The sequence below is a fragment of the Protopterus annectens genome, chromosome 6.part0 (genome assembly GCF_019279795.1).
Source record: "Protopterus annectens isolate FY-2018-M chromosome 6.part0, PAN1.0, whole genome shotgun sequence".
NCBI lineage: Eukaryota > Metazoa > Chordata > Ceratodontiformes > Protopteridae > Protopterus > Protopterus annectens.
Window position 1 is genome coordinate 1,159,208,278 of NC_056737.1, and position 22,966 is coordinate 1,159,231,243.

The 22,966-nt window shown below is 46.0% G+C and overlaps 1 protein-coding gene across 1 annotated transcript in view; it reads right to left on the minus strand.

Moving 5' to 3' along the window:
- The window catches only part of IFIH1 (interferon induced with helicase C domain 1), a 2,457,004-nt gene that overhangs the window by 2,246,465 nt on the left and 187,573 nt on the right, over positions 1-22,966 (minus strand). The window lies entirely within an intron of this gene.

Consider the following 22,966-nt stretch of genomic DNA (forward strand, 5'->3'; position numbering starts at 1 on the left):
AACATCTCTGACATTTAAGTGCTTTGTCCTGTCTTTTGTTCCGATGACTCTGCATTTATACCTCTCCGGATACTGCTCCCCCATGCAAAATCTGATTTATCTGTTGTTACAGACTGAGTAGAGGGAGGGAGAGAATGCTACACCAGGATTCAAGGATATTTGCACTGTCCACCACAGAATTTCTCTCTTCACAAACCTCAACATTGGAATCTGGAAGTTTAATGGGTGAAAATGTGGATCCTCACAGTTTTTAGAAACCACTGAATTTCTCATGTGTAATCTGGCTAGATGAATCATACGATTCACAGAAGCCATGAATCCAGGAATCCTGACAATTTCTCTTGCTGAATAGACTGACGACAGAAGTCCAGAACATTTTTCAGATTGAGATCCACTCTTTTCTGGGTCAAGAATGCCTTTTGCAAGGAGGAGTCCAGAAGACATCCTATTAAAACAATTTGTTAAGAAGGGATCAGATTTGACTTTTGATCGTTGATCAGAAAGCCTAGGTCTAACAGGAAGTTTCATACCCATGTAATGGACTTCTTATATCTGGGAAAAAAACTCTGCAGAGATAAGCAAGTTATTTAACTAAGGATAAATGTGGATACTCTACAGTCTGCAATGAGCCACCACTGGAGCTAAACAGCTTGTAAGCATCATTTTAGCAGATGACATTCCAATGGGCTATACAGAGAACTAGTAATGTGATGAAGACACAGAAAATCTCAGTCTGAACTATGTGGCAATGCGAATATGATAACCATCTTTCACGTCTAATGTTACCTAAAAGATAGAATGAAGAATAAGGGGAAAAAAGAAGTTATGTCTTACCATAACGTTCCATCTGTGTTGTTGATCTTGTATCATTCCTTACTGATGGGTTATTGGTTCCATCCTCGGAACCGAGCTGGCCTTATACCAAGCGTGCGTCAGCCAAAAACTCTCGAGCCAAGATCCTACCCACAAAGCTCTGCTCCATGTTAACTCAGATCGAGTCTGCAAGTTGATAGACAAAAGTAGAGGCTACCGCTGGTCATAACAGACCTACAAAATGGAAGAAGGACCATATGAAATCCACCAGGAACCTCCGGAGGGGGATGGAGAGTGGGGAGAAATGCATGAACAAAGATCAACAACACAGATGGAACGTTATGGTAAGACATAAAGTACAGTTGTGTACACTTACCGTAAATGTAGATGTTCAAGTGTATTCACTGTTGCAGTCATTACATTTGGGTAATCTGCTGGCAGGTTGCCCTCAGTCAGCCTGAATTCCAAAGTCTTTGGTCCTGCGTCGGTTGTTGTCTTCTCTTCCATGACGTCAGGTCATCAGGGGTATAAAACATGCAGCCAACACCATTTTCTTTAGTTTTTCTTGCCCCCGATGTCAGGTGCCCCCAAAAAGGTAGCAATATTCTTATATATATATATATATATATATATATATATATATATATATATATATATATATGCATCAATATAAATTTTACCTTCATCTACAAGCAAATACACCACATAGGTTGTAGAAGACAGAGAAGGAAAGATAAACTGTGGAATGACAGGGGGATGGCGGGAGGGTAACCTGGACTGCAACAGTGGATACACTCGAACATTTACATTTATGGTAAGTGTACACAACTGTACTATGTTCTTTGTGTTTCACTGCTGCAGTCATTACATTTGGGTAGAATCCCAAAGCTATGGTTGGGGGGCTGGAGCTAAACAGCATTAGGTGAGGCTATAAGGCCCTGCAGCACTGCAGTGGCAAAGCCTGCCCTGGACTTAGAGTAAAGAGGCAAATGGTAATGCTTTGTAAAGGTGTGAACAGAACTCCAAGTAGCAGCCTCTAGAATGTCATTGGTTGGTACTCCTCTGAGAAAGGCTGCTGAAGTAGCTGCTACCCTGGTGGAGTGAGACCTAATGCCCTTGGGCACAGGTCTGCCATGGTGTAAGTAGCAGAAACGGATGCAGTGGCTTATCCACTTTGAAACTGTCTGCTTTGAAATAGCCTTTCTTTCTGATTCTGCAGCATATGACACTAGTAATTGCTCAGTTTTTCTTAGAGCTTTAGTTCTGCTCAAGCAGAATCTTAGCTGTCTGTGTACGTCTAAGGAATGCAGAATTCTCTCCCCTTTGTTCTGCAGATTTGGATAAAAAGTTGGCAGATGAATTGTTTGGTTAAGAGCCACACTGGAAATGACCTTAGGCATAAAAGTAGGATTTGTGGATAGGCAAATAAGTCTATGTCTGGGCTCCCCCATTTCTCTGCTATCATGCTGAAGACTTGTGGACTTAGTTTCCACTTGTGAAGATCCATAAGGTTTCTGCTTAAATCGTCTGTCAGGGTGTTTTGTTTTCCTGGCAGGAATAGAGCTTGAAGATTTATTTGGTAGGTCAAAGCTGTGTCCCACAGTGCCATGGCTAATCTGCAAAGGGGGTATGAGTGTGTGTCTCCTTGCTTGTTTATATACCACATGACTGTGGTGTTGTCCATCTTTATCAGTACTTGTCCTGGATGAAGTTAGTCCTTGAAGGCTGTTAGGGCCTTTTGAATAGCTAGCATCTCTTTCTGGTTGATATGTAGATGCATTTGATTTGGTGCCCATATGCCCTGAATGCATCTTCCTGCCATGTGGCCCCCCCCCCAGGCATAATCTGATGTGTCTATTGTTAAGGTTTGGCTGGCAGGGGGTAGAGTGAAGGGCCATCCCATGTTTTGGTGACAGGCCTTTGCCCACCATAGAAACTCTTGTTGCAGGCAGGGGATGAGAGGAATCATTGTTTCCAGACTGTGTGAATGTTGACTCCATAAACGTTTTAGGTACCATTGAAGTTTCCTCATATGCAGTCTTGCATTTGGAATTAGTAGGATGCAGGATGCCATGAAGCCCAGAGCCTGCAGAATTTGTCTTGCAGAAGACTGGGTTTTTGTTGCCATCAGTTTGAAGTAAGTAGTCAGTTGCCTTTGTTTGTCTGGCGTGAGGTAAGCCATTTGGGCAGTTGTATTCAAGCTTGCACCCAGGAATTTTATATTTTGAGAGGGTACCAGTTGTGATTTATTTTCATTTATTGTGTACCCTAGGCATGTTAGAAGCCTTTTCACAAACGCCAGGTGTCATAGAAGAGTGTCCTTGTTCTCTGCTTGAATGAGACAGTCGTCCAAGTAAGGATATATTTGAATACTTAATTGTTTGCAAAATGCAATTACTGGTGCCAGGCACTTTGTAAAGACCCTGGGCACAGTAGATAAGTGAATGGGCAGTGCAGAGAATTGGTAATGCATTAAGCCAGCCTTGAATCTGAGGTATCTTCTGCACGACTGTCTTACTGGGACATGCAGGTATGCCTCTTTTAGGTCTAAAGTCACCAGCCAAGTATTCTTGCTCAGCATGGGCAGAAACTGTTGCAAGGTGAGCATTTTCAATTCTGGAATGTCCAGGTATGTGTTCAAAATCGATAAATCCAGTATTGGCCGCCAGGCCGTGTCCTTTCTGGGTACCAAGAACAGTCTTGAGTAAAAACCTTGTCCTTTTTCCTGTTCTGGTACTGTCTGAATGGCCCTCATATCCATGAGGGATGTAACCTGTTTCTGTGCCTCTGCCCATTGTTTTTTTTGGCAGATCTGGCCAACCATTTGTCATTGGCAGAGTGTGGAAATGGAATCTGTATCCCTGTGATACGATGTTTAGTATCCACTTGTCCTGGGTTATTAACTGCCAATTCTGAGCAAAAAGTGCTAATTTTCCCCCTATGGGTGCTGCCAAAAGATAAGTGCTTGGTGTAGGCAGAGGGAAGTCATTGGGATTGCTTTCTGTAGGTTTACGCTTTATCTCCTCCAGATTTGGAGGTGGATGCGCCCCATTGCTTTGACCTGTATGAGTCTTGATCCTGGTACCTGGTACCTGGAACCCTTAGGGCATCTGGATTTGCCCCTTTGAGCTCTGTCTGACACAGGAAAGGACCAATTTTTTGTAGGCCAGTGTCTACTGAATCTAGGTGGCTGCACTTGTAAGAAATCTTTAACAGTTTACATAGACTTAGCTTTTTCTTTAAAACCTCTTCTGCCTTAATACCAAACAGAGAATCATGCTGTAAAGGTGCATCTAGCAATTTAGCTTTAACATGATCAGGCAAATTTTGTTCCTTTAACCAGGCATGCCTCCTAATCACAGATCCAGTAACTGCAGCCCTACAGGAGGCCTCTAAAGAATCAAAACCACATTGCAAACTATGCTTTCCAACTTGTTCAGCTGCATGCAATAATTCCTGCAATTCCTTATTTTCTGCACATTCTGAAATCAACATAATTTTCTGTTTCAGCAATCCCATAACATGTTGTTGGTACGTAATCATATGAAATTGACAGTTTAAGGCCCTGATTGCCATGGTTGCAGATGTATAAACCTTTTTTCCCCATCTGTCCAGTGCCCTTGAATCTCTGTCGGAGGGGGTAGGGTTTTTTTGCTGTTGAGGCCTTAACTCCCTTTGGACCCTGTGAAATAGTTTCAGGATCAGCAGCAGGGTTTCTAAATAAAAATTTATGAGAGTCAGAGACCCTGTAATACCTGTCAGGCTTACTGGGAGACGGAGGTAAGGAGTCAGGCATCAGGCTTGACTCTGAAAACACATAATCCGCAATGTCTAAAACAGGGGGAATGGCTAAAGGCTTGTGCTGAGGGAGAAGAAGGAAATCCCTGAGCCTCTTTTTTGATTCTGAGAAGTCTTGACTCTCCCAGTGAAAATGCTCCCTCAAAGTATGCAAGGTTTCTCCAAATGAATAATCCTCAGGAGCAGATGCAGATGGAATAGACTCCTCAGCATCAGAATCCTCATAGGGATGTAAAGATAATTCCTGATCAGAAGAGGAATCAGAAAAAATAGAAACCTGATCTGATGATTCATTGTCAGTGTCTTGCCTAGGCCTCTTATTTGGAGGGGGATGGGTACCCCTGATCAAGGTAATAAGGTCTTCAGCCATTTTGATCATCTGTTTTTTAGGCATAGAGGCCTGTACACATGGCTCTGGCGTTGGTTTTTTAGTTTTAGAAGGTGTTTTTGCCTTAGGTTTTGCAGCTTTCGTCAGTTTGATATAAAAATGTTGAGGTCTGAATACACCCTCAGAAGCCGGTGCCTGCTCAGCGTCTCCAGACCCATCCGAGGAAGATACATCCGTCAGTCCAATACCTTGAGTATATTGTGGCATGCCGGACTCCACATGGGTGTCGGTAGAGGCCTGCGACTCAAAGGTAGCGGGTATCAGAGGCTGAGAAAGAACCTCACTGAGTACCGGCGACTGGCTTAGGAGAAGCTTTGTCGTCGGGTTTTGGATCTTGACTGCCTTTCGCTGTCCTTTTCTTTGCATTTTTATGTACTCCGGTAGTCGGATTGCTATCCGACGACATTTCTGGGTAGTTAAATCTGTTTCCAAAATACTTAGACGCAAAAATACGATGCTTAATAGTGCGTTGGTTAAATCTAGCACAAAATCGACAGCCAGGCACGTTGTGATCAGGGCCTAGGCAAGGAATACAGTATAAATGGAAATCCTTATGAGGTATTTGCTTCCCACAAGTAATACAATTAACTTTTTCTGACATCGGTAAAAAGCAAGAAAAAGGTTTCCCCAACGGGGTACTTAGCTTTAGTGAAGACTTCAGTTCTGAAACTCAAACTCGAATATTTCATTAGTCGGCCGACCAGCACTTGCGAAATGCTTCTGCTTCGGGCACCGCGCGGCAAGAAAGACTAAAGAAAATGACGTCAGCTGTATGTTTTATACCCCTGACAACCTGACATCATGGAAGAGAAGACAGCAACTGACGCAGGACCCAAGACTTTGGAATTCAGGCCGACTGAGGGCAACCTGCCAGCAGATTACCCAAATGTAATGACTGCAACAGTGAAACACGAAGAACATCTTCTTTATCTGATGTTGTTAATCTTCATTCATTCCTTACTGATGGGACAGAGTCCCCAGCTACCTATATCCCTGGGTGGCCCTCATGGAAGGACAATCCTGATCACCATAGAACCAAAAGAAGCTCTTCCTCTGGAGGCCAAATCCAATTTGTAATGAAGAATAAAGGTATAGGAGTTGGTCCAAGTCGCAGCTGAGAAAATGTCATTGAGGGAAGCCCTAGCATGGAAAGCTGCAGAAGTTGCCATTGACCTTGTAGAATGGGCTTTCACTTTGTAAGGCAAGGTGATGTTGTTCATGTTGTAGATGAAGGTAATACAATTTCTCAACCGTGACGCTAATGTAACTTTAGAAACAGGACAACCTAGACTTGGTCCAGAAAAAGCCAGAAATAATTGGTCTGATTTACAGGTAGATTTTGTTCTGTCCAAATAAAAACGGATTTGCCTGTGAACATCTAGGAAGTGCAGGCAATACTCCCCCTTGTTAGAATGATTAGGAAAAAATACTGGGAGGTCAATAGACTGGTTGATAGACCGCTCTGACACCACTTTCAGTAAGGAGGAGGAATTAGTTCTCAGTGAGACTCTATCCTTATGGAAAATAAGGTAGGGACGTTTGATGCATAAGGCTTGAAGTTCTGACAGATGTCTGGCCGATGTGATAGCAACCAGAAACAAGGTTTTCCAAGAGAGGTACTTTAAATCACATGAAGATGCAGGTTCAAAGGGGGGTGCTGTTGGGCTTGCAGAACCAAAGCCATGTCCCAAGGTTGTACTGGTTTTCTAAAGGGAGGTTTTAGGTGAAAAACGCCCTTCAAGAAGTCTTATAGAATCTGTGTGACATGAGTTAAGAGTTCTGGAAGCCAACATGGAAATTAGAAATGGCAACTAAATGAACCACAGTACAGGCTGATACCCCAGATTGAAAGAGATCTGATAAATAATCTAATACCACCGAAACTGGGGCGGACAAGGGGTCCAATTGTTTGTTCGCTACCCATAAGGTAAATCATTTCCATTTGCTGTGATAGGTTAGCCAGGTGGATGATTTATGAGATGCAAAAAGAATATTGTGCACCAGGGAGGAAAGGTTATCCTGCCTGGCAATCACTGGAAGTAGAGAAGCCAAGCTGTCAGCTTCAGGTTTGTTAGATTTAGGTGGGTCAGACCCTGTAGATGGGAGATCAACATCAGATTTGGATTGAGAATCCATGGTCGATCTAACAGGTAAGGCCAGAGGAGGCCAATATGGAGCAATGATTATTACTTTGCTCTTCAACTGCCGTGCTTTCTTCAGAAATTGGGGAATGAGGGGCAGAAGAGGGTAAACATAAAGCAGACCCAAGGGCCAAGCGTGGACTAGTGAGTCTCCAGGTGACTGTCCCCAAGGGGGGATCAGGGCAAATTAGTTGCTGCATTTGTAGTTGATTGGGGAGGTGAATAGATCGGAGCAAGGCTGGCCCCAGTGGTTGAAAATTTTTACCACTATCACAGGATTGAGGGACCACTCGTGAGGTTGTAGAATACACCTGCTCAATTTGTCCGCTATCACGTTAGAGCTCCCAGGAATGTGCATTGCAATTAGAAAGCGGTTGGAAGCTATCACCCATTGCCATATTCTCAAGGCCTCTCGGCATAATGGGTAAGATCTGGTGCCCCCTTGCTTGTTGATGTACCAGACCACTGACATGTTGCTTGCACCACTAATAGCCCCACCCTCAGTTCCAGGACACTGATATGCAAATGAGCCTCTGTCTCCGACCAGGTGACTTGGACCGAGATTCCCTAACATAGCCCCCCCACCCCACCCCATCAGGGAGGCATCCGTGGTCATAGTGGCTTTTGGCTGATGGGGGTTGAAGGGGTGAGACCATTGTTGTGGATTCTGAGATGTCCACCAGAGCAAATCTTGCTTGCATCTCTGAGTTACACTTATCTGAAAAGACAAAGGATGCTGTAGAGGGTACCACTGAATGAGAAGTAGCCACTGAAGAAGTCTCATGTGGAACCTGGCCAAAGGAACAATGGTGATCGAGGCTGCCATCGACCCCAAGAGTTGGAGTACGGACCGAGCAGAAGATTTATGTTGACAGATTAGCGGTTGAACCTGTTGTCTTATTCTTTGAAGTCTGTGATCCGGAAGAGATGCTGTGCAATTCCTCATGTCCAACAGAACTCCGATGAATTCTAAAGATTGTGCCAGGGTCGTGTTGGACTTCTCCCAGTTTATAGTGATTCCTAGGTGCTGAGCTGTGAGAAGAGTGTAATCCAGGGCTTCCTCCAGTAGATGCTTGGTGGGGGCAGTAAGGACCCAGTCGTCTAGGTATGGAAACACCTGGAATCCTTGAAGCCACAGGTGAGCGATAACCACTGCCATGCATTTGTTGAACACTCTGGGAGCTGTAGAGAGACCAAAGGGCAGTGCTCGAAATTGGTAGTGACTGGCTCCTATGTGGAAGCGGAGGCATCTTCTTGAGTGATTGTCCACTTTTATATGGTAATAAGCATCTTGAAGATCTATACAGCACATCCAATCATCTTCTGGGATAGACTGAACCGTGACCATCTGGAATTTCTCTGTTTTTACAAATTTGTTTAGTGTGCTGAGATCCAGAATTGGTTTCCAGTCCCCTGTCTTTTTGGCACTAAAAAGAATCCTGAGTAAAAAAACAGATCCTATCTGGTCTGGGGGGACCATTTGGATGACTCTTTATGTAGCAGCTTTTTAATTTCATGTGCTGCTACTTCCCTTTAACTGGGTGGGATGTCAGGCAAATTTCTGGGTGAAGTGGGACGAGATGGAAGGGAATGCAGTAGCCTCTGGATATTATCCGGTGTACCCAAGAATTGGTGCTTATGGTTCCCCAGGCAGTGTGGTACAAGGAAAAACGACCTCTGACCGCTTCCAGAGGTGAGCAGTCGGGCAACACTTCAGGAGCATTGTTAGAGTTGCCCAGAGAAAGAATCTCTGAAACCCCGGTTTTGCGGATCTCCCCTGCCCCAAAAGGGCCATCTTCCATTAGAGTTTCCCCCTCTGCCCTTAGGGGAGAACTCGGCATGTGCATCATGGAAAGAGCCTTGGGATTTTCTGTGCCACATCTTCCTGCTCCTCTCATTTCTGGAGTAGAATCATTGAGAGGTGGAGTGTCGGACACTAATGGCAGACAGGGTCTTACCATCTTGTTCGCACCTTGCCAGCATATCCTTAACCTTGGGCCAAACGATGACGTGGCCTTGATGGGGACATTCATAAATGAAGCCTTAAAGGAGTCCACAAAGTCGTATCCAGGCATGACTTCTCATGACCATGTCAGTGCCTGCCGCTCTAGCCACTCCCTCCACTGCGTGTGAAATGACAGACATGGAAGAACTGGATATCGATTCCATGGTCGCTATCTGAGAGGCTATGTTGTCGCGCACCTCATCAGAAACAGCTCCTGCCAAGGTTTCAGACAGTTGGTTGATAAGGTCTCTCTGGAGCCTTGTAAAGTGTGCCAAGTAGTTCAAGGACCTTACAGCGAAGGTTGATGATGCAAACACACGCTTCCAGAGTCTGTCTATCACCTGCGACTCCTTGTTGGGCGGATGGACAGTCTGGCTCTCTTTGGACAAGTCTTTTTTGATTGCAGCCACCACCATGGCATCTACTGGAAGACCTTTGGACCAATGAGGATGTTCAGCAGAGGAAGATAAAATTTTGTCATGCTTCCGAGGTATAGCTTCCAAAGTGTCAGGAGCCTTCCATGCATGCTGGACGATGAGCTGGACAAGCTCATCGGTTGGTGGGGTAACCCAGGAGGTAGGGGGCTGGGCACAAAAGGCCTGCAGGAATACGGATTCCTCTGAGGAAGGGTTGGAGGACTTCCAGTCGCCCCTCTGTCTTAGGATGTCAAGGATGTCACCAAAGGACACCTTATCAGAGGGTGACCATGGGGACCCTTCCCCATCATCGAAGTCCGTATCTTCAGTTAAGAGACTCCTCAGTGGAGTCCATGTGCTTCCTCTTCCATGAAGCCTTGCAAGGGACTTCCTCAGTGGGGAGCTCTGGGGAAGATTGCAAGGAGGGGATCTCCTGAGGGGGAGAAACCTGAGCCCATTGTGGCTTGCAACAGTTACGACACAGAGGGGGGCAAGGACTCCGACAAGGATGTTTTGCCAGCAGAGGCAAGTGCCCTCTCCATGGCCTGGAAGGCCGGACCACCCAAAGAGGGATGGGAGTTCGGAACCGAGCACAACAACCTCGGGTCCGGGGTCACACCCCGCTCGGATGAGCCGACCCCCAGACCAGAAGTCTCAAGAGGACTGTGGAGCATGAGGGGAGGAGGACTTATGGAGGGTGCCATAGAAAAAATTGGCGTTGAACCAAGAACACCTGCCCCCACAGCACAGCCGCTAACTAGGGTCAGAAGGACGACTCCGGCTCCAAAGTGAGGTCCACTGTTGATGTTGAAGGAAGGGAAGCTGATGTTGGGAGGAGGAGGCTTCGATACTTCCCTGGAAGTCGAAGGAGGAGTGTAAGAATGAGTATGTGGAGAAATACGGTCACCTGCAAGAAGAAACGCAGCTTTAGATGGATGAGAGAGTCCCCTGGCCACAAGCAACTGATCGAAAAGCCTCAACACATCCTGTTCTGAGAGGCTCCTGGTCAACCTTATAGAGAGACCTGATGGGAATTCTGGCCTGTCTAAAAAGGGGCTGTACTGACTTCCCACAAAAGGATCTATGGAAGGAGAGGACTTGTATCTGCGCCGACAAAGACGACACCATAGGTGTCGAGGGTGTGTGCACCGTGAAGGGCGATGTGGCAAATGTCTGCACCGCTGAATACGGTGCTGTCGAAGAAGGTGTCTGCACCGGTAACAATGGTGACAAAAGTGATTGCACCAAGCAGGTCTGTGCCGACGGCGTCTGCACCATAGAGGGCAGTATCCCAGACGTTGACTGCATCGGCAAGGACAGAGCTGAAGGAGTCTGCACCAATGGTGCTGAAGGAGACTGTACCTGTAGAGACGGTGCCAAGAGGCTCTGCACTGATGTCAGCAGTGCTGAAAAAGGCAGTGACGAAACTGTTGGAGCCATACGTGTCTGCACCGGGAACCTCGGTGGCGATGAAGAAGACATAGCTGGAGTGAGAATAAACTAGGGCAGTGCCGAGGCTAGGGCTGAAAGGGCCAAAGATGGCAATGCCAGGCCCGAAATTTTCACCTTTTTGTGAGTCGACTCCTTGTGATCTCCAGAGGAAGACGAAGTGAGTGACCTCGGGGAAAAAGAAGAAGAAGAACGCCTCTTGCAGGGTTTAGAAGCAGGGGTTGAGCCCTCTGACTGAGAGATAGCCTCACAGCAAGGAGTTTTAAGGAGGCCTTTTAGTATAAGTTTATTCTTCCTTTCATTTAGAGTCCTAGTCAAGAAATTTCTACAAATCCCACAAGGAGGGTCCACTGAAAGGTGGGAAACATTCAGACAATAAACACACAAATCATGGCCATTAGAAAGCGGTAACTTACGGCCGCATTCTGTACATTGTTTGAAACCAACACTACTTTTCTCATCCGACATTGTAATATCAAGGGAGAAACTATGGCAGTACTAAAAGGTTAAGAAACTACCCAGAAGGGTAAGAAAAGGAGAGGAAGAATTACCAACAATGGTAATGGAGAATTACCTAAAGGTAAGAAAAAGGATGGAAAATACTATAGGGAGAGAGTCTCAAAGTTGCAACAGAGTAGGAAGATAGAGATAGTGAAGAATTGAAAACTTTCTAAACACTAATAATAGAAAAACTTCAAAAAACTGAACACTTAGCTGAGAGAGAAGGCTTGACAGGGCTGTACAGCAATGCAGAAAACGAGATCTGAGGTAACGGGGAGCAGAGCACTGTGGGTAGGATCTTGGCTCGAGAGTTTTTGGCTGACTCAAGTTTGGTATAAGGCCAGCTCGGTTCCGAGGACAGAATGGATAACCCATCAGTAAGGAATGAACGAAGATTAACATCATCAGATCATATGTTGCAGAGTCAACATTTTGATTTTTGGAAGCTTGGCAAACTGGATGAGGATAGAAAGATCTAGTACCGGTCTCCATTACAGCTCTTTCTTTGGTACCACAAATATTCTTAAATAAAATCCTTTGCTTGAAAGTTCTAAAAGCACTCACTATCTGATTCCCTCTGAAAGCACTTGAATGATGACAGGAGGAAGCAATGTTGTTTGATTGAGGGGGAGTGGGGACTCCACAAAAAGGAGGAAGAGTCTCCCAGGGCCATTTATGGCCTTCCTGTACCAGTTTTAGAAACTGTTTGAGACAATCTTTTGCTAAGGGAGGGTGGAATAAACAGCAAGACTGTCTGATAGATTTAATGTTGCGATGAGAAAGAATGCTCTGATAGTCACTCACTACAGGTGGATTTCCCATTTTGTGACAGATTACCTTTTTTGTTAGTCCCTTCCTGCCATTTTTTTCTTACAACTATAGTTGCTAGAGGACTGTTTATTCTGTTTTTGAAAGAAAGAAGCATTGAGTTTTGAGGCCTTAGAAAAGGAGGGCTGAAATATCTTTGCAACTCCCTTAACTTTTAGTTATGTACTTACCATAACTTTAGATGTATGGGATCCATCTCGCCTACATTCCCTACAGATGGGTTCGGAGCCGATCCTCGGCTCCGACTCGGCCGTTATACAATAGAACGCAGTCTCTTATTGGCTGAGTTACCTCATATCCCAGGATGCACCACTACTACTTCCCCAGATCTTGTTTGTCCGCACTCATGCTCACAGAGACGTACTATTGTCATAACATACTCAGGTCTTTCAAGAGAGGAAAGAAGATCAATTTCGGATCGTCCGGTCTCTCCTGGTCTACAAGGCAGGGGGAAGGAGGGTGGGTTATTAGGAATGTAGGCGAGATGGATCCCATACATATAAAGTTATGGTAAGTACATAACTAAAAGATGTAATGTGATCCTATCTCGCCTACATTCTCTACAGATGGGACAGCGTCCCTAGCACCTAATTCCTGGGTGGCTCACTGGAAAACACTCCTGAGAACTGTGGAACCGAAGGAAGCTCGACCCCTGGATGCCACATCTAATTTGTAGTGAGAAACAAAGGTGTGTGAAGATGTCCACGTGGCAGCCGCACAAATGTCGCCAATAGAGAGCTTGGAATGAAAAGCTGCCGAAGTGGCCATAGCCCTAGTAGAATGAGCTTTAACCGGAGCTATGAGCTCCTTGTTTGAGATGAGATAAACGTGAGTGATGCAGTCCCTGATCCACTTGGCAATAGTGACTTTTGTGACGGCTTTGCCTAATCTATTATCCGAAAAGGACACAAACAGTTGATCTGATTTCCGTGCTTTGTGTGTCCTATCCAAATAGAAGCGTAATTGCCTGTGCACATCTAAGCAGTGAAAAGTATATTCAGCTCTATTCGAATATTTGGGAAAGAAGACCGGTAGCTCCAGTGACTGTTGTAGACAGAAATTAGAACAAACCTTTGGTATAAACGATGGGTTTGGTCTAAGAGATACTCTATCCTTGTGGAATATCAAGTATGGTGGTTTAACACATAGGGCCTGAAGCTCTGAAACCCGTCTGGCTGAAGTAATAGCAATTAGAAGAGCAGTTTTCCAAGAAAGGAATTTCAGATCACAGGTTGCTGCCGGCTCAAAGGGGGATGAGGTTAAAGCACCTAATACCACGTTCAGGTCCCACGGAGGTGCAGGTTGCGAAGTGGGGGGTCGTAGAAGCCAAGCTCCTTTAATAAAGGCTTTACACAACTTGTTGCTCATTAAAGGAGGTTGCACACTTTCATGAAAATTGGAAATAGCTGCCAATTGTACTTTGATGGTAGATACTGAGCAACCTTGTTGGAACAGGGAAGCTAAAAACTTCAGTACTTCTGATACCGAGGCTGTCATTGGGTCTAATCCTCGGAGTTGGGCCCAAATAGCAAACCTCTTCCATTTACTGCTATATATCTTCTTTGTAGAAGTCTTGTGGGCCGAAGACAAGATGTGCATGACTTCAGGGGCCAAAGACTGGCTCCTAACTATCGTTGGAAGAGGAGTAGCCAGGCTGTCAACTTCAACGAATGCAGGGACTGATGGAGTCGTCCTGACTGATGAGTCAAAAGGTCCGGAACTTGGTCCAGGAACCAAGGACCCTCCAATGCATACCTGTGAAGAAAGGGGAACCAGATTTGCCAAGGCCAGTATGGGGCGATTAATATCATTTTGCTTCTCAAGCGAATCGCCTTCTGAATCACCTTGGGGAGAAGGGGAACCGGTGGAAAGGCATATAGCAGACCGGAGGGCCAAGCGTGGATTAGAGCGTCCTTGGGAGTCTCCCCCGGAACTGGGGCCAGAGTGAAGAAGTGGTGACATTTTGCATTGAGGGGACTTGCGAAGAGATCGCAACAGGGGACTCCCCATCTTGTGAAAATCTGTGTTACCACTCTGTTGTTCAAGGACCACTCGTGAGGGGAGAGAATAGTTCTGCTCAGTCTGTCGGCTATCACGTTGGATTTCCCCGGAATGTGCGTTGCCATCAGGAAACGCTTGGTAGCAATCGACCAATCCCATACTCTCATGGCCTCTCTGCAAAGGGGATAGGACCTGGTTCCTCCTTGCTTGTTTAGGTACCAGACTACCGACATGCTGTCGGATTGAATGGCAATTGTACCCTGGGGGAGGTGATCGTGCAGCGCTTGCAACGCTAAAAGCACCGCCCTCATCTCCAGGATATTGATATGAAGAAGACTCTCGTCGGGGTGCCACGTGCTTTGGACCGACCTGTCCAGATAATGTCCCCCCCACCCTGTCTGGGAGGCGTCCGTAGTCAGCGTGGCAGAGGTGAGTGGGGGAACGAAGGGTCGCCCTTGATTCAGATTGGAGGATAGAAGCCACCAACGAAGATCCTGTTTGCACGTGTCTGTGATCAGTATGCGGTGACTTAGGGGAAGGTCCTGATAAGACCACTGGACTGAGAGGAGCCACTGAAGTATCCTCATGTGCAACCTTGCCAAGGGGACCAGAAGAATGGTGGCTGCCATGGAGCCCAACAGTTGTAGGACCATTCTTGCTGGAGCACGACGTTTGAGGATAAGAGCTCGGACCTGAAACTGAAGGGTCGCGATCCTTTCTGTAGGGAGATAGACTCGCACGTGCCTTGAATCTATTTCTGCACCAATAAACAGAATACGCTGAGATGGTTGCAATACAGATTTTGACCAATTGAAGGTGATTCCTAAGGATTTGCCCAGTGCGATAGTGGCTGCTAAATTTTCCAAGAGTAGATGCCTGGAGGTGGCAGTTAGGAGCCAGTCGTCTAGGTATGGAAACACCTGGAATCCTAGACTTCTCAAGTGAGCAGTCACGACTGCCAAACATTTGGTAAACACCCTGGGGGCTGTGGTGAGACCAAAGGGCAGTGCTCGGAACTGAAAATGACTGTCTCCTAGGCTGAAGCGTAAGTGTCTCCTCGACGCCTGATCTATCAGAATGTGATAGTAGGCGTCTTTGAGGTCTATGGAGCACATCCAAACACCTTTCTCCAAAAGCGGGAGAATGGATTGCAAAGTGACCATCCGGAATTTGGACTTTTTTACAAATCGGTTTAGTTTGCTGAGATCCAAAATGGGTCTCAAGTCCCCGGTCTTTTTTGGCACCAAAAAGAATCTTGAGTAAGTCCCTAATCCGGCCTGGTCTGCGGGGACAGGTTGGATGACCCCTTTTTGAAGCAGCTTTGATACTTCGTTGGCTGCATGATCCCGTTGACTGGGTGGTGGGTCCGGGATTCTTTGGACTGGTGGGGGGGGGTTGAACAAAGGGGATGGAGTAACCTCCGGCAATGATTCGAAGCACCCATTGGTCCTGAGTAATATCTTCCCAGGCCTTTAGGTGCTTGAGAACGACCCCGACTGGCTCCGGAGCTGCACAGTCGGGTACTCCTTCAGGGATGTTGGAAGGAGGAGGAGCCACGAAAGGACTCGCGGTCTCCAGTGTTGCGGGGGCCTCCGCCGCCTCTGGGACGGTGTCTCCCTGAAAAATTTCCCCCTCCTCTGCCTCTAGAAGGGGGATCGCTCTGCTGCGACGAGCAACGCTTCTGAGACTTACGGAACCACATTTTCCCTCCCCTTCGGGCCTTGGGATAAGGCCTGAGGGGAGTGGAAAAGCGGGCTCCTACGGCAGCCAAAGTCTTACCCTCCTGTTCGCAGCGAGTCAAAGTGTCCTTTACCTTGGGTCCAAACAATGAGGACGCATCAAAGGGGGCGTCGGCAAAGGAAGATTTAAAGGCCTCTGCAAAATGACACAGGTGTAGCCAGGCTTGTCTCCGTAGAGCAACACCTGTTCCAGCCGCTCTACTCGCTCCTTTGGCTGCATAGGAAATGAGCCTCATGGACCAGTTAGATAATGAGGATAGGGTAGCCAACTGAGAGTTAACCGTCTGGGTTAACTGTTCAGGTAAGTTACCCGAGAGGGAATCCGACAGCTCCTTGATCAGATCCCTCTGTAGTCTGGTGAAGTCTGGTGAAGTGTGCCAGATAATTCAGAGACCTTAATGTAAAGGTCGCTGAAGAAAGGGTACGCTTGCCGTACCGATCCATGCTCCTAGACTCTTTATTAGGGGGATGGATGGACGTCGAAGCCTCTGCCACATCTTGTTGGGTGGCAGATGCCACCACCATAGCATCTACAGCCACACCTTTAGATAAAAAATCCTTGTCCGGGGGAGCCGAGAGAAACTTATTGGGGCGAGCTGGCACCGGTTCCACAGAATCCGGGTGTTCCCACGCCCTTCGAGAGATCAAATCCAGAAGCTCATCGAAGGGCGGAGACACCCAGGAGGTGGAGGGCTGAGCCCCGAAGGCCTTGAGGAAAACCGACTCCTCAGCGGAAGGGGGTTTGGACTGCCAGTCGCCTCGTTGTTTAAGGATTTCCAGAATGTCCGCAAAGGAGACATCTTCCGAGGACGACTTTGGGGACCCCTCCGCATCATCGAGGTCGGTATCCGATGTGAGGGACTCATCAGGGGAGTAGACGTGTTTCCTCTTACACTGTCTCTTCCTGGGAGGTTCCTCCGAAAGGGTGTCGGAGGAACCTCCAGGAAGAAGGGAACCCCCAATGGGGGTAACCTCAGGCCCAGGGGCTCCGCTGTCACGAGACAGGGGGATTCCAGAAGCGCCAGTCTCCATGCCCAGGGAAGGTGGTGGTGGAAAGGTCGAAGTGGCCACAGAGGATTTGGCCAATGCACTTCTCATGGCATCGAAGGCCGGACCCCCAGAATCCTGGGAAGGTCCAGCCCCCGAGGCCACAACAGTAACCGGAGCCCCCGCAGCCGACGCACCTAGAGGGAGGCTCGGAACCGAAAGGATCGGATCCGAAGCATCCCCCCCCCGGGGCCGACAGAGGAGGTCTGCGTACCGAACCCCGACCCGAGGGACGGGGTTGAAGTTAGAGTCGGAACCGACTCGATAACCTCCACCGGATCCACCAACACCGACTCCAACGGCGCCGAGGCTGTCGGAGGAGGAATGAAGGTAGTAGGATGGGAGATCGGCTCCAGAGCCAACTGGGCTGGAGCCGAGATCAACTTTGCGAAGACTGGTGACTGAAAGAGCTTCTGAAGCACCCTGTCTACGTCCAAATCGGACATCCTCGAAGAACGAGAAGAGACCGACCGGGTCCGAGTCGACTTCTCCGCCGGTTCCGAAAGACTGGGGGACCGGCTCCGTAATGGCTCGAGGCGTATCGGCGCCGAGGGAGATTCCACTACTATTGCAATCTCCCTTGGAGCCGATGTGGAAGTGTCTGAGCGGGCAACCCCCATCGGCTCCGAAGGCGGTGGAGCCGATGAAGGTGACACGCCTCTCGATGCCCGAGCCCTCGACTCCGAAGCCAGAGGAGTCGAGGCCGGAGACATTGAGGCAGACCGTTCCGCCCTCGGCTCCGAAGTCCGTGGAGCCGACGGAGAAGCCTGCCGAGACTTTTTAGCTGTCGGATCCGACAGACTGGTCGGAGCCGAAGATTTTTTCTTCTTCCCCGAAGGTGAAGAAGAGGAAGATAAGGCTTCCTCAAAGGAAGGGGCAATAAGCCCTTTTAAGATCAATTTGTTTTTCCTCTCTTGGAGGACTCGAGAGGAAAAAGCGTGGCAAACGCTACAGGACTCCTGAAGATGTTTGGGACCTAAACAATATACACATAAGGAATGGTCATCCGTTATAGACATTTTATAACTACACTTAACACATTTTTTAAAACCGGAAGGTCTATGCTCTTTAGACATGGTTCTAAAGAAAAATTTAACACCAACTACAAAACAAAAAACAGTTGACACCGACAGCCTAGACTCTAACTTAAACGCCTAGGGTAGGGCTAGGCCCCTCTAACTAAAACGGAACCTTTTACCAACAAATACACACAATCTTCCACAAAAAAGGGTACCAAAACCAATCACACAACAACACTAGCCGTTAAAACAGCTTTTGGGTGAGTTTTACAAAAAAATTTGACAGAAAAAGTTTCTGACTAAAGGTACTTAGCTCAGCCAAGTCCGAGACCACGTCTATGCTGGAAAGCGGCAAACGAGATCTGGGGAAGTAGTAGTGGTACATCCTGGGATATGAGGTAACTCAGCCAATAAGAGACTGCGTTCTATTGTATAACGGCCGAGTCGGAGCCGAGGATCGGCTCCGAACCCATCTGTAGAGAATGTAGGCGAGATAGGATCACATTACATCGTGTTTTCTTCTTTCATCAAACTGCTTGAGAATTTAGGTAGTAAATGTAGGCGATATTCGCAAAGTGCGAAGCTCTACACGTGACTCCAGGTCACACAACAGACATTTACGTGAGGCCCAGGTCCTGGGCCCTAAGCCTTGGCACTGGATAACCTTGCTGCTCTCTTTCAATTTTTACTAAAATACACTACAGAACCTATCTGCAGATCTCGGCAGGGGCAGAACTCAGTCTCATGTAGATCCAATTCATAACACAACAGGTGGTTCCATACGATCAAGCCAGTCAGGCTACAATGCTGGCAAATCACCTGAGGCTGGGGGCTATAAACCTGGAACACACTCCTCTTCCAGGATGGGAGCCAAAGGTGCATCTCATCTGGATGTTGCTGAAGTAGGGCTGGTGTAGGCTCAAACATCACCAGTCAAGGTCAAACTCAGCATCTGTGGGGGTCCAGGATGCCATCTGAAAATGGGACTTGGTTCCAGCAGAGTTAAGTTGTGGCCTGTTACTCAAATTGTCATCCCAGTAAATATGCTCCAGCTGAGGCCTGGGATTACATAAAAGATGTTAATACAGATCCTTGTGATGATCCTACTAATGATGACATGCTTCTGGCAGTAAGGTTGACTATCAGCTTCTCCTTATGACATCATCTGGTAGAAGGGCTGAATCCCTGGCCCTTAATGCAGTGTCTCTTGAGGTTAGCTCCCCCCAAACACAGTAAGGGCATCGCGACTATGGCTGTTTACTAGTAACCAATGGCCACAAGGACATTCTGCAGATGAGTACCTGGATACAGACTGCAGGAACATTTTGCTGATATGCATCAGAACTGAGATTTGAACTAAGCAAGTCTCAAAAAAGAAATGGTAAACTCAGGGACTACACTGTTTAAAGTTGGCACATAATACCGTGAGATGCACCACTGCATCCCACCAGCACGGCAACTTCAGAAAAAAATTTCAAACGGTGATTGGTGGAAAGTCCATTTTCATAGGTTCATAGATGTATACTAGGTTAACGAACACTACACTAGGGCCTTTATAAACTAAGCCATGCAACACAACCCAGCTGTGTCCCCAAGTATCATGAGTATTTATTAAGAGAAAGTATGTTAGTTAAGTCTCTAGAGGATATGTGGTGATGGGTATGTTAGTTTGGGCATTACTGTCTGCCACTGTCTATCAGACACATCGGGGCCAGACCCAGGGTGAATTTCCATTTTCCCATCCATTGGTCAAAGTTACACTTAAACAGGGTTAGGGGGTGGACTTTGCTTTACATGGGTGGGTAACCTGTTTACAGCATGGGAATCCTCTGAGACACACATCTCTTTCACCAAAATGTTTTATTTATGTCCAAGCAAAATTTAAATCCTTGGGTCTGGAGGTTCTGATGTTGTTCATTTTGCAGATGTGCAAGAGGCCCATCAGAGCTGGATCCAAGGATGTTTTGTATGCCAAGCATAGATCACACCCTTAGTAACATGTAGGAGACAAAGTACAGTGATTGTCCCATATAGATCACCTTAAAGCCTATGTGTTTATACCCTGGATTCTCCTGGTAAGGAACCTTTGTTGGCATTCCAACTGTTGCATATGTCTGGTCAGGTACATGTCAAAGGGGACTTATACTCAATGATGGGTCTGATAAGGGCACATTAAAGTGGCATTATGGCTTCCTTGGACATGGATGCCATGCCCTTACTTATAAGCTGGATGTCAAAGAATGATTTTTTTACACCTTGGTCACATGTTAGCCAAAGGCCAGATTACTGTCTAGATATGTTCCTTAGATCCCTGACTATCAGGTCAACTCTTAGGAGTGTCTTATTGCTCAAGTAATTAATCTAGGTCGCAGTTTTTCCCAAATGCATTTACTGGCACTGATCTTTAATGTGTGACTTTGGCAACAGCATGTGTATGTGTTAGACCCTCTTGTAAGATATTTGTGTTAGTCTGAGCCAAATTTGTCAGCCAGCAAATTTGTTCACTGACCACCAGTTTGGCACACAGATTTGTGCTGCCTTTGTGGTTTTGTACATAGCTGTAGTACACCATGTGGTTGTCTTTAGCCTGTTAGGCTATCTTGACCTTGTAATTGGCCTTTGTGGACTGAATTAATCCTCTTGTTTCCTGCTTAGTTTAATTAGACAGCTCTTACCATCTTCCTGATTTTAGCCATGACTTTTTTCCTTTTGTTATATACCCTGTTAAAATTATGATTCCATTAGTGTGGTTCGTCTTTAGAGTTTGTTTTGGGATTACCTTTAGTAGGTACAGCAGCCTTTATACAGCCATTTACATGGTTGTATATGGTCTCTGTGAACAATTCTGCACAGGCTACTGTAAACTCAGGGTTGAGCAGGGCACTGAATTATGACAAAATAATGCTTAATGAGATGTACTTCACTTTGGAATAGTTCCTGTTAACAGGATTTGCTGGAGTTACCAAGCTGATTTTTATTTATGTTTCATTTTCGTTTATCTCAAGATATGTCAGGTAAAGTTGCATAACTTTCCAAATATTGAAAGACAGCTCTGCTCCTGTAAATTTTCCTCTCAACCTTTTACTTCCTTTACCTGATTTCAGTTAGCCCATTTTTCCTTTAATAGCTACAGTTCTGGAGATTTTGAAGCTACTGACAATGGTTCTACTTTTCTTCACCAACACTACATACGGTAACTCTCTTCAAGAAGTAAAAACTGTATGCTAAACCTTACATACTCTTCACAAAGTTCTGCTAGTGAGTCTGTACTACTGTGACACTGCCAGCCTAGCTATATGGAATTTTGTAAATAATTCTAATTCTAATGTCATTTGTGAATATTGGTATGATTTATACAGAACTGTTTATTATGTACTGAGCTTCAAGAATGTAACCACAACATATCTTGCTGGAACATACAAGATTAACTTACAAAACTTCAAGAAAATATGCTGAAATTAAGTGCTTTACGATGTGCTATAAAAGTTCGTTTCAATGCAGCAAGAAAACAGGATGTCTAGAACTAGAAGTTTTTTCTACTGTCTTGGACAGAAGTAATTACCAAGTTTAAAATGTAAAGCATTTTGTTGCTTTATGACTTCCTAGCAGCTGCACATCTGAGAGATATAAGAAGGTTGAAGAAGTTTGGTGATTTTAAAACTGACGAAAGCACTTACCAATAAATGACATTTTACTGGATTTAGCACCTATGGTTCTCTTCCTTTGCTGCTATTTTGCTCATCTGGTTGGTGAAATTTTGATTTTTCCACATCTGAGAGATATGTATTTTTAACACAGAGATGTTAAAATTCTATCAGTTTCAGGTTTCGCCTGGGAACTGAAGTCAGGTGACAAAAAGTGATGTCATACAGGCTAACCCAGCAGTAAAATGTGATATTGATTTAAGAACTCTCAGACTGGGCATTTTGTTTTTTTGTCTTGGACCTAGCAAGAACATCCACTCATCTGCATTTGCCTTGCTTTGTAATTAAGTCTAGGGTACAGTAATCTCTTTTAGATATAGTTAGGAATATAGTAAAGATTAGTTTAGATGTTTTCTGTATTTATTTGAGACTGTCCTGCAGTTTGTTTGTTTGTTAAGATACGCCCATTCACGCATGTCTCCACGCAGAAGACGCTCTAGCTGAGAATCAAACCGGACAGCGTCTTACTATGAGGCGACAACGCTACCGCAGCACCACCACCGCGGGTGTTGAGACTGTCCTGCAGTGTTGTTTTAAAATATTTCCTGTGATTCTGAACTCTGAAGTAACTGTGCTTGTTTCCAAGTATTGTCTTGTTCTTTATTTATTATGAAATATATTTAAACCTGTCTTTGTGGCTGATATTTGTGAGCTGTATTTAAGCTCTTAGAGTGATTGCATATGTATTTGGTAACACTGTACACACTCCTAAATAGCCTTGCAAGTCTTGGTCAACACTACCATTTGGATAATAGTAACATTACTGAGTAGGATTGGCCACCCTTTTACAGTAGCTGATAAGTAGGGGTTGGTGGCAGTGATATTTACCTTATAGGCTGGACAGAAGAGGGCATAGCTAATAAACCTGTGCCATCCTTCCCCAGGTGTGTGTGTGTGTGTGTGTGTGTGTGTGTGTGTGTGTGTGTGTGTGTGATTGTATATAAATCAAATCTCAAAGTGTGTGTGTGTGCCAGCTACTTGGGTAGGGACATGTAACACTGGTTGGACAGAGAGGGTGCTGGAGGTCTTGGCTTGACCCCTCAGCTGAGATCTTAACCCTATAGCTATGCCAGTGGGGAGTCTTACTAGGGATCTGGAGAAAGAGGGAGACACCAGC